The following is a 16,676-nucleotide window of genomic DNA, read 5'->3' as shown; positions in this document are numbered from 1 at the left end:
CGTGACATGGTGATAAACAGATAACAGCGCAAGATAAACAGCGCATGACTTTGCAGGTGGGGGCCCAGTTGGGATTTTTCCAAGTCAAGTAACCCATCCCACTCAAAAGTTCCATGAATAAGGGTTGTTTAACGATGATGAATGAAACACTTATGTTTTTTTCAGAGGTGAATTATTCAAACCCCCAAAGACTAGGGAAATGTGAAAGGGAAGTGGAAAATTAAGTGAAATAGCTTTTAAGTATTCATGAAGTGGCCCTGTGGCCAACCAGATCCTGTCAAACCATCCAAACCCTGTCAGCATGGAAAACAGACATTCAACGATGATGATGATGATTAAAATATATAAATATTGAATAAAACAATAAGTTTTAAACATATGGCGTAGTGGTTAAGAGCGCGGGCTACTAACACCAAGATTACGAGTTTGATTCCAGGCAGTGACCTGAATAATAATAATAATGACAATAATAATAATAATAATAACATCGAAAAATACCTTAGGAATGAGAACCCAGGTTCGAAATTTCCCCAAGACACCTGATGTAGGCTGGAGGGTATATCAGCTGAAACGTTGTGTTAACAACAAACAAGATGAGGACAAATATCCGTCAAATGTAAATAATGTAAATAATGAACAAAAATATTTGAAAGTTTCACAATGGTTGTTACACTGTGGCCATGCTGGGGCACTGCCTCGAAGAATATTTTAAAGCTTGGTACTTATTCCATCGGGGATGTATACAAACCAACACCGATTGTCATGTGGTGGTAGGGGACAAACATAGACACGCATACACACACACACACACACACACACACGCATATATATCTTTTTACCGTTCATCTTTTACTGGTTTCAGTCATTAGACTGCAGCCATGCTGGGGCAACGCCTTGAAGAAATTTTGTTGAATGTATCAACCCCAGTACTTATTTTTTAAAAGCCTGGTGCTTATTTTATTGTTCTCTTTTGCCAAACCACTAAGTTACAGATTCGTAAACACACCAGGTGGGGGACTAACTCAGATACAAAGACACACACGTTATCATCATCATCATCACCATTTAACGTCTGTTTTCCATGCTGGCATGGGTCGGGTGGTTTGACTGAAAATGGAAAGTCGGGGAGTTGCACCAGGTCCCAATCTGATTTGGCAAGGTTTCTATGGTTGGATGTCCTTCCTAATGCCAACTGCTCCGAGAGTGTAGTGGAAGTTTTTTACGTGCCACTGGCACAGGTGCCATTGACCTGACACCGGCTTGAGCCACAACTACGGACTCGTTTGGCTTGACAGGTCTATACAAGCACGGTATATCACCAAAGGTCTTGGTGACCTGTCACTGCCTCCATGAGGCCCAATGCTCAAATGGTGCTTTTTACGTGCCACCAGCACAGGTGCCAGTCAGATGGCACTGACATCAACCATGGCTATGATTTCACTTGGCTGAGTGGCTGTGTGGTCAGTAGATTATTTACAAACCACATGGTTCCGGGTTCAGTCCCACTGCGTGGCACCTTGGGCAAGTGTCTTCTATTATAGCCTTGGGTCAACCAAAGCCTGAGTAGATTTGGTAGACAAAAACTGAAGGCCCGTTGTATATATATATATATGTGTGTGTGTGTGTGTGTGTGTGTGTGTTTGTGTGTCTGTGTTTGTCCCCATCACCATCGCTTGACAACTGATGTTAGTGTGTTAATGTCCCCGTAACTTAGCAGTTCGGCAAAAGAGAACGATAGAATAAGTACTAGGCTTACAAAGAATAAGTCCTGGAGGTCGATTTGTTCAACTATAGGCGGTGCTCCAGCATGGCTGTAGTCAAATGACTGAAACAAGTTAAAGAGTATATAGAACAGGCTTCTTTCAGTTTCCATTTACCAAATCCACTCAGAAGGCTTTGGTTGGCTGGAGGCTATAGTAGAAGACATCTGCTGATGGTGCCACGCAGTGGGACTGAGCCTAGAACCATGTGGTTGGTAAGCAAGCTTTTTAACACATACATGAAAAATATTTCCTTCAGTGTTTTAAAATTATAATTGATCTATAATGATATTGTGATGGCTGTGTAAGTTAAACTGGTGAATGGAAGTGACAAAAAAGTGAATCTAAGGAAATGGAGACTAGGCCAATGCAATAAATGTTGTAGAGAATGAGCTGTGGGTTTTGCGTAACCATTTGTGCGGGTGGCACATAAAAGACACCATTTCGAGCGTGGCCGTTTTCGTGCGGGTGACACGTAAAAGCACCCACTACACTCTCAGAGTGGTTGGCGTTAGGAAGGGCATCCAGCTGTAGAAACTCTGCCAAATTAGACTGGAGCCTGGTGTTGCCATCCGGTTTCACCAGTCCTCAGTCAAATCGTCCAACCCATGCTAGCATGGAAAGCGGACGTTAAACGATGATGATGATGATGATTATCATCGTCATCGTCATCATCATCATCATTATGTCCTCTTTCTCATGCACCATGTTTCGGATGGAATTTGTTGAGGCAGATTTTCCCTGGCTGCATGCTCTTCCTGTCACCAACCCTCAAAGCAAGGTAATATTTTCCTATGACCAAACAGCTATTGGAATATTGGAAGCAAAGAACACCACTTACGTGTCAGTGACACTCACTTACGACTATCATGCGACGTCAAGGCAAGGGGACAGTAACACACACACATATGCGCATACACACATATGCGCATACACACATGCATGCACACAGGGCTTCTTTCAGTTTCCTATTTCTTTATTGCCCACAAGGGGCTAAACACAGAGGGGACAAACAAGGACAGACAAACGGACTAAGTCGATTACATCGACCCCAGTGCATAACTGGTACTTAATTTTTCGACCCTGAAAGGACGAAAGGCAAATTTGAACTCAGAACGTAATGGCAGATGAAATACCGCTAAGCATTTCGCCCGGTGTGCTAATGTTTCTGCCAGCTCGCCGCCATTAATTTTTCAGTTTCTGTCTACCAAATATACGCAGGGCTTAGGTTGACCTGAGGCAATAGTAGAAAGCACCTACCCAAGGTGCCACATGGTGGGACTGAACCTGAAACCATGTAATTGGGAAGCAAACTCCTTACCACACAGCCATACTTCAGCCTATAGTGTTGGCAAAATTCTTACCAATAAATGGAGCTAATTCTATGTCCTGCTCTTCCTAAACATTACTCACAGCCAAAGATGATGTTGAATTAACTGAAATATGCTAAGGTTGAAATTTTACAAGGTTTTACTACCATTTTAGATAGATTAAATTTATCTGGGATTTGCTTACGTGTTTAGATATACCTTCCTTTCAATCACCATACATAAGATTATAAAATATTATAGATGTATTGATGTATTCAGTTATTATATTCTAGTTTGTTTTGAGTTCAAATTTAGATTAAGTTTATGTTGAGTTTATGTTGAGTTACAACATCATCATCATCGTTTAACGTCCGCTTTCCATGCTAGCATGGGTTGGATGATTTGACTGAGGACTAATGAACCGGATGGCTGCACCAGGCTCCAATCTGATCTGGCAAAGTTTCTACAGCTGGATGCCCTTCCTAACACCAACCACTCTGAGAGTGTAGTGGGTGCTTTTACGTGCCACCGGCACGAAGGCCAGTCAGGAGGTACTGGCAACGGCCACGCTTGAAATGGTGTATTTTACGTGCCACCTGCACAGGAGCCAGTCCAGCGGCACTGGCAACGACCTCGTTCAAATGATTTTCTAACGAGCCAGTAAGGCGACGCTGGTAACGATCACGCTCAAATGGTGCTATTTACGTGCCACTAGCACGGAAGCCAGACAGCTGCTCTGGCAATGATCACGCTCGGACAGTGCTGTTAGTGCTCCACTGGCACAGGTGCTAGTCATCAAATATGGTTCATCGAATATGGTTCAATTACTATTTCGATTTCACTTGCCCCAACAGGTCTTCGCAAACAGAGTTTAGTGTCCAATGAAACATGTGTAGATATACTCACCTTTGAATCACCCTATCTAAAATTATATAAAACATTACAAGATACATTGTTGTATTTAGATATTATATTCCAGTTTGTTTTTAGTTCAAATTTAGATTAAGTTTATGTTGAGTTTTGGTTACATATTCAGATATACTCACCTTTGAATCACCCTATCTAAAATTATATAAAACATAACAAAGAGGGATACATTGTTGTATTTAGTTATTATATCCCACTTTGTTTTGAGTTCAAATCATTCTGGTGTTAAAATAATTATCGGTGAAATAGCGAGCCAGTAAAATCAATTACAATCTCTCTCATAATGTGTGGCACTGTGCCAAGGTTAGGAAACATCATTAATATTTTTGTTTCATACTACAATAAACAAATATATATGCGTATTAGTGAGAGGAGTTAAATTCTGTATAATGGTATTGATTTCCTTTGGCTGTGTGCACTATTTAGGAAGAGATAGATATAGAATTGGCTTCAATCATTTGTAAGAATTTCATCAACTCTGGGAACCGTGTGTGTGAAGGTTTGCAATCAGAATGCCAAGGTACTGAATAATTAATATAAAGTGTCCAAACTTGAGGTGTAATTCCTGTGTATCATTTGGATGCCAGGTAATTCTAGTTTGGTGATTTTAAAGTGACGAAATCATTTCTTCTGATAATGATGATTGCTTACATTGGTGTCAAAGCACATATTTATAAGGGAGAACTTTTGTTGATTCAGCTAATCCCTGTATTTTACTGGTACTTGTTTCATCTACCCTGCGAAGGTGCATGGCCCCAGTGGTTAGGGTGTTGCACTCATGATCCAGTAATCGTGGGTTTGATTCCTTGGCCGAGCAGTGCATTGTGTTGTTGGGTAAAAACGAATTATTTCGCATTGCTCCAGTCCACTCAGCTGTAAATGTGTACACCCTGTGATGGCCAAGTCTTCTGAACAGGTCGGGGAATATAAACAGGGCATGTTTGCCCAGTCACTGGGGTGGCATCATTTGAAAGCTAAAATGATGCAAAGTGCATCATGGCCAGCGGTATCTAACACAATTTTGTTTAGCTTGACACGTCTTATCAAATACAGCAAATTGTCACATCTCCCAGTTTCTTGTCATTTTCTCAGTGAGGCCCAGCATCTGAAGATCCTTTCTCACCACTTCATCCCCCCCCCCCCCCACAATATCCACCTCCTCATCATCATCGTTTAACGTCCACTTTCCATGCTGGCATGGGTTGGACGGATTGATTGAGGACTGGCAAGCCAGGAGGCTGCACCAGGCTCCAATCTGATCTGGCAAGGTTTCTACAGCTGGATGCCCTTTCACTCCGGGAGTGTAGTCGGTGCTCTTTATGTGTCACTGGCATGGGGGCCATTCAGGTGGCACTGGCACTGACCACATTCGAATAGTACTTTTTATGTGTCACCAGCATGGGAGCAAGTCAGGCAGCACTGGTATTGACCATGCTTGAATGGTGCTTTCTATGTGTCACTGGCATGGGAGCCAATCAGGTGGCACTGGCACTGATCACAATTGAATAGTACTTTTTATGTGCCACCAACATGGGAGCCAGTCAGGTGGCACTGGCTGTGTGGTTAGGAAGCTTGCTTCCCAGCTACATGGTTTCAGGTTCAGTCCCACTGTGTGGCACCTTGAGCTGGTGTCTTCTGCTATAGCCTCAGGCTGACCAAAGCTTTGTGATTGAATTTGGTAGGCGGAAGTTACTGTCGTGTGTGTACATGTGTGTGTAAGTGCTTGTGGCTCCTAACAGAGGGAATATATATATATATATATATATATATATATATATATATATATACACACACACACACACACACACACACACATACATATACACACACACACACACATATATATATATATATATATATATATATATATATATATATATATATATATATATGTATTGTATATAAAGTGGTTGGCATTTGGAAGGGCATTCAGTTGTAAAAACCATACCAAAACTGACCTTGACTGTGTAGGTGCCACATAAAAAACACTCAGTCCACTCCACTTTGTGGGGTGGTCAGTGTTAGGAATGGCATCCAGCCATAAAAACCATGCCAAAACAGACACTGAAGCCTGGTGCTGTCTTCTGCCTATAACATCTCCTGTCAAACGGTCCAATCCATGCCAGCATGAAAAGCAGATGTTAAATGATGATGATGATGATGATGATGGTGTATACAATCACACTCAGGTGTATTTATAACTTTGCAATGTCTTTATTCATTTGTGATTATTCGTATTATTATTTTTCATTAGATATCTTTCTTATATTCTTTTGTATTTCCCATGGGTAAAAATCTGTGATAAACCGATGTATTATTCCGAGATGGGAATTAGATTTTTCTTCATTTAGAATATTAATGAATTCCTTAATCATTGTACATCTCATTACGGAGATAAATAAAGAAAATAGGTTAGACATCTCTTGAAATATGGAAATCTACATGAAAATGGAGCAAGTTTTGTACTATAAAAATATTCATTGTATTGCTAATTCACTCAGCTGTGAAATATGGGAGGTAATCATTTTTAGTTAGATTAACTCTACCAGTTAGAAAACTTGGCTTTAGAGTATTAGGACCCATGGCAATGTCTATGGGTCAGTTTTGAACTAATAAACCTTAGGTTAGTAATCCATCAGTTTAATTCTTTCCACACTAATCCACCTGAGACTGTCCCCAGCTCTTTAACAGAACATTTTTATTTAATCCTTTCGTTACCATATTTCTGTTGAGATGCCCTGTGTTTCTTTCAATTACTTTAAATATAACAAAGAATTTAGTAAAATAATTTAGTTATCATTAAGCTAGTGTTAGGAACATAAATTGTGACTAAGGTTTGGTGGAAGATTTTAATTCAAAACTTTTGGAAACAAGACATTTGTACTGCAGAGCCAGAGGTGGTTTCAGTCGGGCTGGTGTCGAAAGGGTTAAATTACTCATTTGTTAACCCTTTTCTTACCAAATTTATCTGATGAGATGCTCTGTGTTTCTTTCAATTACTTTAAATATAACAAAGAATTTAGTAAAATAACTTAATTATCATTAAGCTAGTGTTAGGAATATATGAGATCAACCCCAGTACACAACTGGTGCTTAATTTATTGACCCTGAAAGGATGAACAGGCAAAGTTGACCTCGGCAGAATTTGAACTCAGAACATAAAGAGAGACAAAATACCACTAAGCATTTTGCCCGGCATGCTAACATTTCTTATTTCTTTACTGCCCACAAGGGGCTACACGCAGAGGGGACAAACAGATTAAGTCGACTATATCAACCCCAGTGCATAACTGGTACTTATTTCATCGACCCCAAAAGGATGAACAGGCAAAGTCGACCTCGGTGGAATTTGAACTCAGAACGTAAAGACAGACGAAATACCGCTAAGTATTTCGCCCGGCGTGCTGACGTTTCTGCCAGCTCGCCGCCTTACGGACCTAAAATATTCTTTTCTACTCTGGGCACAAAGCCCCAAATTTTTTGGGGTGGGGTCCAGTCAGTTAGATTGACCCCAGTATGCAACTGGTACTTAATTTATTGACCCCGAAAGGATAAACAAGCAAAGTCGACCTCGGTGGAATTTGAACTCAGAACGTAGCGTTGGGTGAAATACTGCTAAGAATTTCACCCAGTGTGCTAACGTTTCTTATTTCTATATTGCCCACAAGGGACTAAACATAGAGGGGAGAAACAAGGACAGATAAAGGGATTAAGTCGATTACATCGGCCCCAGTGCTTAACTGGTACTTAATTTATCGACCCTGAAAGGATGAAAAGCAAAGTCGGCCTCGGCGGAATTTGAATTCAGAACATAACGTCAGACGAAATACCGCTAAGCATTTCGCCCGGCATGCTAACGTTTCTGCCAGCTCGCCACCTTTAACGGGTTAAATATGTCTGTACTTTTTACAAATAGGTCAATTTCTCTGTACCGTTTATAAATCTCATGGGCTTCCCCTTCTTATGAGAGACACAGAACTGGACCACACCTCCCCACCTATACACTAGACACACACATAATTATCAGATGTGCAAAGGCAATTGCTGTGAATAATTCATGCTCTCGTACTTCCTCTCTCTCTCTTTTCCTGTCTGTCTGTTTGTCTCTTTTTTCCTTCTCTTTTTAATTACAAAGTTATTAAACACGCTGCTCTTTCTTCACACACATCTATTTACAAATATAACAATAAATGGTGATGATATGACTTACTTGAAAATGTTTCATACTCAGAAAATGTAAATGACTGGTGTTAAATTAATTTGTTTTAATAATTAGCAAATAAATACTAACAATATATTTGCTACAAATGGTTTGTTTTGTTCTGTAACTGGTAATTAACCCCCCCCCCTCTCTATCTATCTATATATCTATCTATCTATCTATATATCTCTCTCACCCTCTCCATTTATGTGTTTGTTTTGTAAGATTCTTGATGTGAAACCGTGTGTTGAAACAAATATTGTTATATTTCAGGATTCTTTTATTCTTTTACTTGTTTCAGTCATTTGACTGCAGCCATGCTGGAGCACTGCCTTTAGTCGAGCAAATCGACCCCAGAGCTTATCCTTTGTAAGCCTAGTACTTATTCTATCGATCCCTTTTGCCAAACCACTAAGTAACAGGGATGTAAACACACCAGCATCGGTTGTCAAGCTATGTTGGGGGACAAACACAGACACACAAACACGCACACACACACACACACACACACACACACACACACACACACACACACACACACATATACGACGGGCTCACCAGATATAAGGTATTTGGTTTCTGCCACGGAGGAAGCCGATGTTCAACTTATGTGTTTGCTGACTATACTGTTTTGATGTCTCTCTTGTTTATAATCAGGTGTAGAATTGGTTGAATGCGGTGTAGAACATTAAGTTGACAAAGCTTTTAGGATGCATTATAAGTTATTTATTAAAATGGTAACATTTGCTATATCACAGTAGGTAAACAATAATAAATAAAAAAGGTGTTTACAAGAAGCAAGTTCAGTTGTGGTATTTGTGATGTATAAATTGTTGTTTGTGTATCTATGTGTTTTCGCGTGCTTGAAGAGACAAAGCGTTTGTGTACAAAAGAACCTTACTTGTATAACAGTTGTTGTAGCGATGCGTGCTCTTGGGTTAGTTGTAGTAGTCAGCAGTCAAGGACGTCTTAATTAGACAGATGATCATCCTTGCGTAGCGTATGCGGCCGTGCCAGCCACTGACTTCTTGACCAAATGTCTCTCTATTTATAACATTTGGTGGTCACAGCACTGACAAGTCAAGTTATGTCTGGCTAAAGTTCCCTTGATTTATGGTGTCGAAGGTCAAGTGTTTTGGCCGTTAATTTTAGCCAAACATTTTCCTTGACATTTATTATCTATGGTGAATTTCCTTAGTTTTGAATGTGTGGTCTTTTGCTGGGAAACTAAACTTTTGACCGTGGGAAACATTTTCCTCTGAGGTCGAGTTGTGAGCTGAGAGATTTGGGTTCAGTTTTGAGTCGAAATCTCTGACATATATATACTACGAGCTTCTTTCAGTTTCCATCAACCAAATCCACTCACAAGGCTTTCCATCAACCAAAATAGAGAAAGATAAGTTAATTATGATTTTATTCAACATATTCTCCTCTCAGATTCACACACTTATTGCAGTGGTCCTTCAGTTTTTCTAAGCCCTGTAAAAGAACTCGGAACGTTGGGCCTCCAACCAGGCCTTTCGTGATATCCTTAAAGCCAGGAACTTCTCAGCGGTGGAGGTAAAGGACATGGACCTTTTGGTTTTTTTGGGGTTTTTTTTTTTCTACAGAAACCCCCTTTTTTGACTGTAGATATTCCGAATCTGCAAAAAAAAATCGACATTTCAAAATTTAAATCTCTCCCGCACCCCAACCCAATTTCTTCATTTTTCCCGTTTTTTAGAAATTTTTTTTGTGAAATATGTAGAAAAATATAGAGATTATGATTCTGAAAATAAAATTTTGTAAAATTTCAATTTTTCAAAAATAAATATATAAATAAACACCCCTCCCCTCTGCCAGGGCATCTGTGATAGAAAGTGAACATGTGGTTGAAATTAAAATTTTGAAATGCTGATTTATTTTTTGCAGATTCGGAATCTCCACAGTTGAAAAAGTAGGCTTCTGTAGAACCCCACCCCACGCCCCGCTCCCCCAAAAAACCAAAGTGGAGTGTAGTCCATGTCTATGTCCTTTACCTCCACCCTTCTCAACACCCCCTTATGTAAAAATTAAATAAATCAGTGGAGTTGATTTATTCAATTAAAACATTTCAGAGCATTGCACCAGCATGGCCACAGGCCAATGGCTGAAGCAAATAAAAGAAGATAGCAGAATGAAAATCCTACTTCCATTGCTATGATATCAGCTGTTTAAGTTACATAAAGCAATCCTCTAACATAATATCCTTCTTTATCTCTTCGTTATTTAACCAAATCTTATTATAGTCTCATTGTCTGAACCAGCTTTAGGATTACATACAAGAAATGACTCTATGTTAATGTATCTTTATTATATTTTAATCAGATTATTTCTTTGGAAATGGACATGACCTGATCTGCTGAATATTGGATTGTATGTAGGAAAATATGTAACTTAAGTATATTTAAGAATGAATGAGAATGCTTGGGCGTGTCTGGACCACATACTTCTGTGTGAGTGGCTGGAAAAGACTGATTGTCTGCTGGAAAAGATTGATATCAAACTCTGTTTTGAATTCTTTGAGATATTTTTGGTGGAATTGCTATACAGGAAAACAGATTTGGCAAAGAAAAAAGTAAATCGCTTCATTAAAAATGTAATAAGATAAATATTACTCTTTTATCTTTCTTCTGTTTCTCTTCATCTTTCAAATAAATATGCAAATTTATGCACACACATGCACTCACACACACACACATTCCTCCCATACAAATATTCTTTTCTACGCTTGGCACAAGACCTGGAATTTTCGGGGGAAGGGGTCAGTCAATTAGATCGACTCCAGTGCGCAACTGGTACTTAATTTATTGACCCCGAAAGGATGAAAGACAAAGTCAACTGCAGTGGAATTTGAGCTCAGAACGTAAAGACAGACGAAATACCGCTAAGCATTTCGCCTGGCATGCTAACGTTTCTTATTTCTTTACTGCCCACAGGGGGCTAAACATAGAGGGGACAAACAAGGACAGACAAACGGATTAAGTCGATTATATCGACCCCAGTGCGTAACTGGTACTTATTTACCGACCCCGGCGGAATTTGAACTCAGAACGTAGTAGCAGACGAAATACCGCTAAGCATTTCGCCCTGCGTGCTAACGTTTCTGCCAGCTCGCCGCCTTCCCCCACACAAATGTTGTCCGGTCTGTCCCCCGTTCTCCTATTCTTGTTGTCACTCATGAGAACTCTTTAGTTTTGAGAGTTAGAAAGCAAACTCTGTAATGCTTTGATGAAATATGCAACTAATACACTTGGTAAAGTGTTTGGTGTTAGGAAGGTCATCCAGCTGTAGAGACCTTGGAGGTGTTTGGGGAAGACGTGGTCCTCTGATCCAAGCGAAAGAGCTGTAACTTCAATAAGAACGAACTCGAATCCTGTTAAACCAACCAGGAAAGCTGATGTAAAATGATGGTGATGATGATGATGGTGGTGGTAGTGGTGGTGAGAAATTGTATGGAAGCTCGTCAGAGAGACCCGTTCTTGTATTTTAAATCGCAAACTCGATCAGTCTCTCGGTTTAACGCCGTCACCTGACTTCTGGCTGTAACGGAATCTCTCCTATTGCTGGCATTTCACCCTGGTTACTGGCTTGCTTATAACTTCCTATCTTACGACTCCCTGTCTCGGATGCTGTTCCTTCTTCCTCTCACTAAAGCCTTTAGAAAATATAAATATTAGTTTCGTGTTTATTAAAACGCATGTAATTTACAAATTTATGTAAGGGAAATAAAAATAAATTTATTGGTTAAGTAGTTGTCTCCCTTGGTAAGGGAAACTCCATTAAGAGAAGAGGTCGCTGAGATATTTATCGTTGGTAATGAATAACACATGGGACAACAGGGAACCTCTATACAGTCACTCGACTTGCTAGAAATAACAGTCAATCGCCCTTCAGAACATACAATACTGTCTTAAGAAGGAAAAAAAAAAAAAGAAATTAACAACGCATCGTTGGTGACAGCTGAAGTCTGCGAAAATATTTTTTTCCCCCACGAGAGTTCCGGACTCCAGTAATGAATTCATTTGCATACAGCCAATCAGAGCTCACCTTGAACTTGTTGTCAAGTTAACACACACAGTCTACCAAGTAAACTCAAGGCGAAGAACGGTGTTGTAAGTCGACCGATCGCCACCAAGTTATGCCTGATTTTAGAAGGAGACAAGTAATTAGATAGATTTGCATCTATACCTATTATCGGATTTTGTTAGGGCCCCATATGGCAGAGATGTGGATGGGGAAATGTGGGTAGAGAGTGATGTGCTAGTAACCCTCTCCCCTTACTATTTTAAAAAGTAAACAACAACACAAATAACTACACAGAGGCAGCCATGGTTGGAACAAAGGCTTTGGTCGGCCCGAGGCTATAGTCAAAGACACTTGCCCAAGGTGCCACGCAGTGGGACTGAACCCGGAACCATATGGTTGGTAAGCAAGCTACTTACCACACAGCCATTCCTACGCCTACATTCTTAAATAATTTTCAGTTCCTTTTCTTATCATTCCAAGTGCTCCTACAATCACTAGTATTGTAACCGTCTTCAGATGCCGCATTTTTTTTCGATTTCGATGAGCAAATCTTTATATTTTCTGCGCTTATCAAATTCTTTTACCGGGAATTATGGTTACAGGGTATGGTCATGCCACTCAATAAACAGATTTTATTGTTTTGGTCTTTTACAACAATATCTGGTTTATTACCTTTAATTGTCCGATCTGTACATGCTGGAAAGTCCCAAAGAATCGTTACATTTTCTCCTTCAGTTACAGCCTAGGGGTGGTGCTTGTACCATTTGTTAGCATTTGATTTTATAATGCCGACACATTATTCAGTTGGCCAACTCTGACATGTCTTAATTTGTACTCTACAGGAGCTAAAACCTTACATCCAGAGATTTGGCGGTCCACTGTTTCTGTCCCATCGTTGCAGTCTCGGCACTTTGGGCCTACACCAGTTTTCATCACATTACCTTGAGTGTTCCGAGCAGCCAAGATAAAGCCTTCACTCTCTGCCTTTAGCCCTGAGCTTCCTAGCTAGATTATTATTATTTTTTTACATAAGTAATCACAAACTGGACGTAAGAGGAGACGTTATTGTAGGTGAGAGACATAACTGCTATTTCTTCCAAAGCAATCGACCACATAGATGTTCAATTACTTGTGGGTATTTTTTGTTTTGGTCTAACTATCACCATAGGCGCAGGAGTGGCTGTGTAGTAAGTAGCTTGCTTACGAACCACATGGTTCCAGGTTCAGTCCCACTGCGTGGAACCTTGGGCAAGTGTCTTCTACTATAGCCTCGGGTCGACCAAAGCCTTGTGAGTGGATCTGGTAGACGGAAACTGAAAGAAGCCCGTCGTATATATGTATATGTGTATATATATATATATATATATATATATATATATATATATATATGTGTGTGTGTCTGTGTGTGTGTGTGTGTGTGTGTGTGATTGTGTGTCTATGTTTGTCCCCCCAACATCGCTTGACAACCGATGCTGGTGTGTTTACGTCCCCGTAACTTGGCGGTTCGGCAAAACAGACCGATAGAATAGGTACTAGGCTTACAAAGAATAAGTCCTGGGGTCGATTTACTCGATTAAGGCGGTGCTGCAGCATGGCCGCAGTCAAATGACTGAAACAAGTAAGTAAAGAGAATATAATGGCTATAGTCTAACATATACAATATTATTCGCTATATATTCCTCTTTCTCCCTCTTGGAGATTTTGAAAATTTTCTATAGAAAGTATTTCCGTGAAAGTGGATATCAAATATGGATTATAAATGTGTCTATGTGATATTATCGTGTTTAACGAGTGAGCTTTATCATGTTTTATCATATTTTACCGATATGGATTCCTGCAGTTTCTTTCAAGGGAAGTAACTTTGTAATATTGAGGTGATAGATTATACGTAGTTAACTCCCTTGTGTAAAAATTACGAAAACAAAAAGAAAACTGATTTATTCTTTTAGAGATTTCGGATATCCAAAAGTGGCCATAGCGAGGTGCAACTTTCAAACAGCTTAACTTAATTTAATCGACCTTCGTACTTAGTCTAACATTTATTCTACTGCCCTTTCCAAGAAAAACACTCAAGTTGCATCCTTTTAAGGAGCTATCTTCTACTGACGGTGCTACAAAACCTACGACAATTACAGTTTTAAATCGTATGTACACAGACAGACACACACATGCATACACACGCATACACACACACACACACACACACACACACACACACACACACACACACACACACACACACACACACATATATATATATATACATTCATACATATATGTATACACATATGTACGTATGTATGCATGCATGCATGTATGTATGTATGTATGTATGTATGCATGTATGTATGTATGTATGTGTATATGCATGTATGCATGCATGCATGTATGTATGTATGTATGTATGTTATTATTAAGTTTATTTCAAAATTTCTTGCCAATAGAGAAAGAACCGGTTTCTCTCTCTCTCTCTCTGTCTCCTTCTCGCACTCTAACCTTTCATCATCTGACACAAGATCTCCTCCTCCAATGCCCACTCCCCTCTAAAAGGACTTTTGTCTTGCAAGTTACTTGGTGACCCTACCAATGCTGGTACCACGTAAAAAGCACTCTGTCCATTCCGCTGGGTGGTTGGTGTTAGGAAGGGCGTCCAACCGTAAAAACCGTGCTGAAACAGACACAGAAGTCTGATGCAGTCTTCTGCTAGCTCCTATCAAAGCGTCCAAACCATGCCAGAATGGAAGGTGGACGTTAAGCGAAGACGACGATGATGATAATGATGAAACTCCGTAACTCGGAGTTTTATCATGGCTACCGAATAATTGTCACTTATTATATTTAGAGAAATTCCTCTATTTACATAATATCGAGGTCTCTTACATTCTTTTGTTGTCTTACCATTACTATCAATATATATATATGGGTCAGACAGAAAGTTTATTATCGGAATCCTCGCCAGTACCTCGACAACAAATATGAAACCCTGATGTTCGTCAGATCCCATTAAGCAACCATTTAGAAACGCAGCCAGGAAATGTTTATAATATTCCCATTTTACAAACTATTTTATTCAAGTGAAGTCGTTAGAAGAGTAAGTGACAAGAATTTTATTGAGGGGTTGGAACCTGTGCAAAATGGGCAATAATAATGATAGACGAGCTGGCAGAATCGTTGGTGTGTTGGACAAAATGCTTAGCGGCATTTCGTCCGTCTTTACGTTCTGAGTTCAAATTCCTTCGAGGTCAACTTTGCCGTTCATCCTTTCTGGGTCGATAAAATAAGTACCAGTTATGCACTGGGGTCAATGTAATTTACTTTCATCCTCCCCTGAAATTGCTAACGTGGTGCCAAAATGAGAAACCATTAATGACGGTCAGTCCCGTCGATTTCGGCGTATGAATGTTTCAAGGAAAGGATTAAAAAAACAAACAAACAAAACAAAACAAAAAGAGAAAGAATTAAAAATAAAAGAAGCTGCATCTATTTGCAATGAACGCGTGAATGTAATTTGGATAATCAGGGGCAACGTTGGTCTGCTTGCCTCGCTAGCGGGATGGCATTATTCGAAAGCTGAAAAACAATTCAATGGACGATGTCACCAGTGATGTGTAACAATATCCGGTAGTCTAGTCGATACCGTGACACACACACATACGCACACATACATACATACATACATACATACATACATAACATCTTTTAACCACCAAGTGTCGAAGTGCATCCCTTGACCAAGTTTGCATACATGAGGCTGATAACATCACAAGACTTGGAAGGCAGCTCCTTGAGCAACACTCTTTGTCTGATAACCTTAAATACATTGCCAAAAACGTCGCACGACTCTGCTGCAACGTATCATCAGATGAAAGGCTGAGGATATAAGAGCAGAAGACTTTGCATAGATATGTTAGTAGAAAACTCTGAGATGATAGTAACATTGATCATCAAAACAGCCTATCATGGGCCAATAGTCAGATTATTACCTCCCACATTGAAGTATACGCGTTTGCAATCTAGGAAGAGGAAATATCAACCAAATACCTGCTGCACAAAAAGGACAGATATGTAGGAAAAGCAGTAAAATGTGACAACCGATGCAGACTTTGTGGAATTAACACCGAAGATATCACCCACATCATAAGCTGTTGTCCGAAAATGTCATCACGGTATTATCTAACGATGAGACATGATGTTGTAGCTAGGGCACTCTATAATGAAATCCGTCGGAAGGATAATCCCGAGGACAAAGAAATAAGAACCCACAGTATGGTAGAAGCTATAACCACTCATAATAAAAAGGAGTAGTGGTGGAATGTACCAGTGAAGACCTCAATAAAATGTAAGCACAACAGACTTGAGATAATGATTTAGGATAGAGAAGAGAAACTGTGCACAGTTGTGGAGATTAGCTGCCCAGCGGATGTTGACATG

This window comes from Octopus bimaculoides, chromosome 4, assembly GCF_046866305.1.
Source record: "Octopus bimaculoides isolate indiv1 chromosome 4, ASM4686630v1, whole genome shotgun sequence".
Taxonomy (NCBI): domain Eukaryota; kingdom Metazoa; phylum Mollusca; class Cephalopoda; order Octopoda; family Octopodidae; genus Octopus; species Octopus bimaculoides.
The sequence above is the reverse complement of the archived record's forward strand: the minus strand, read 5'-3'. Positions refer to the sequence as shown.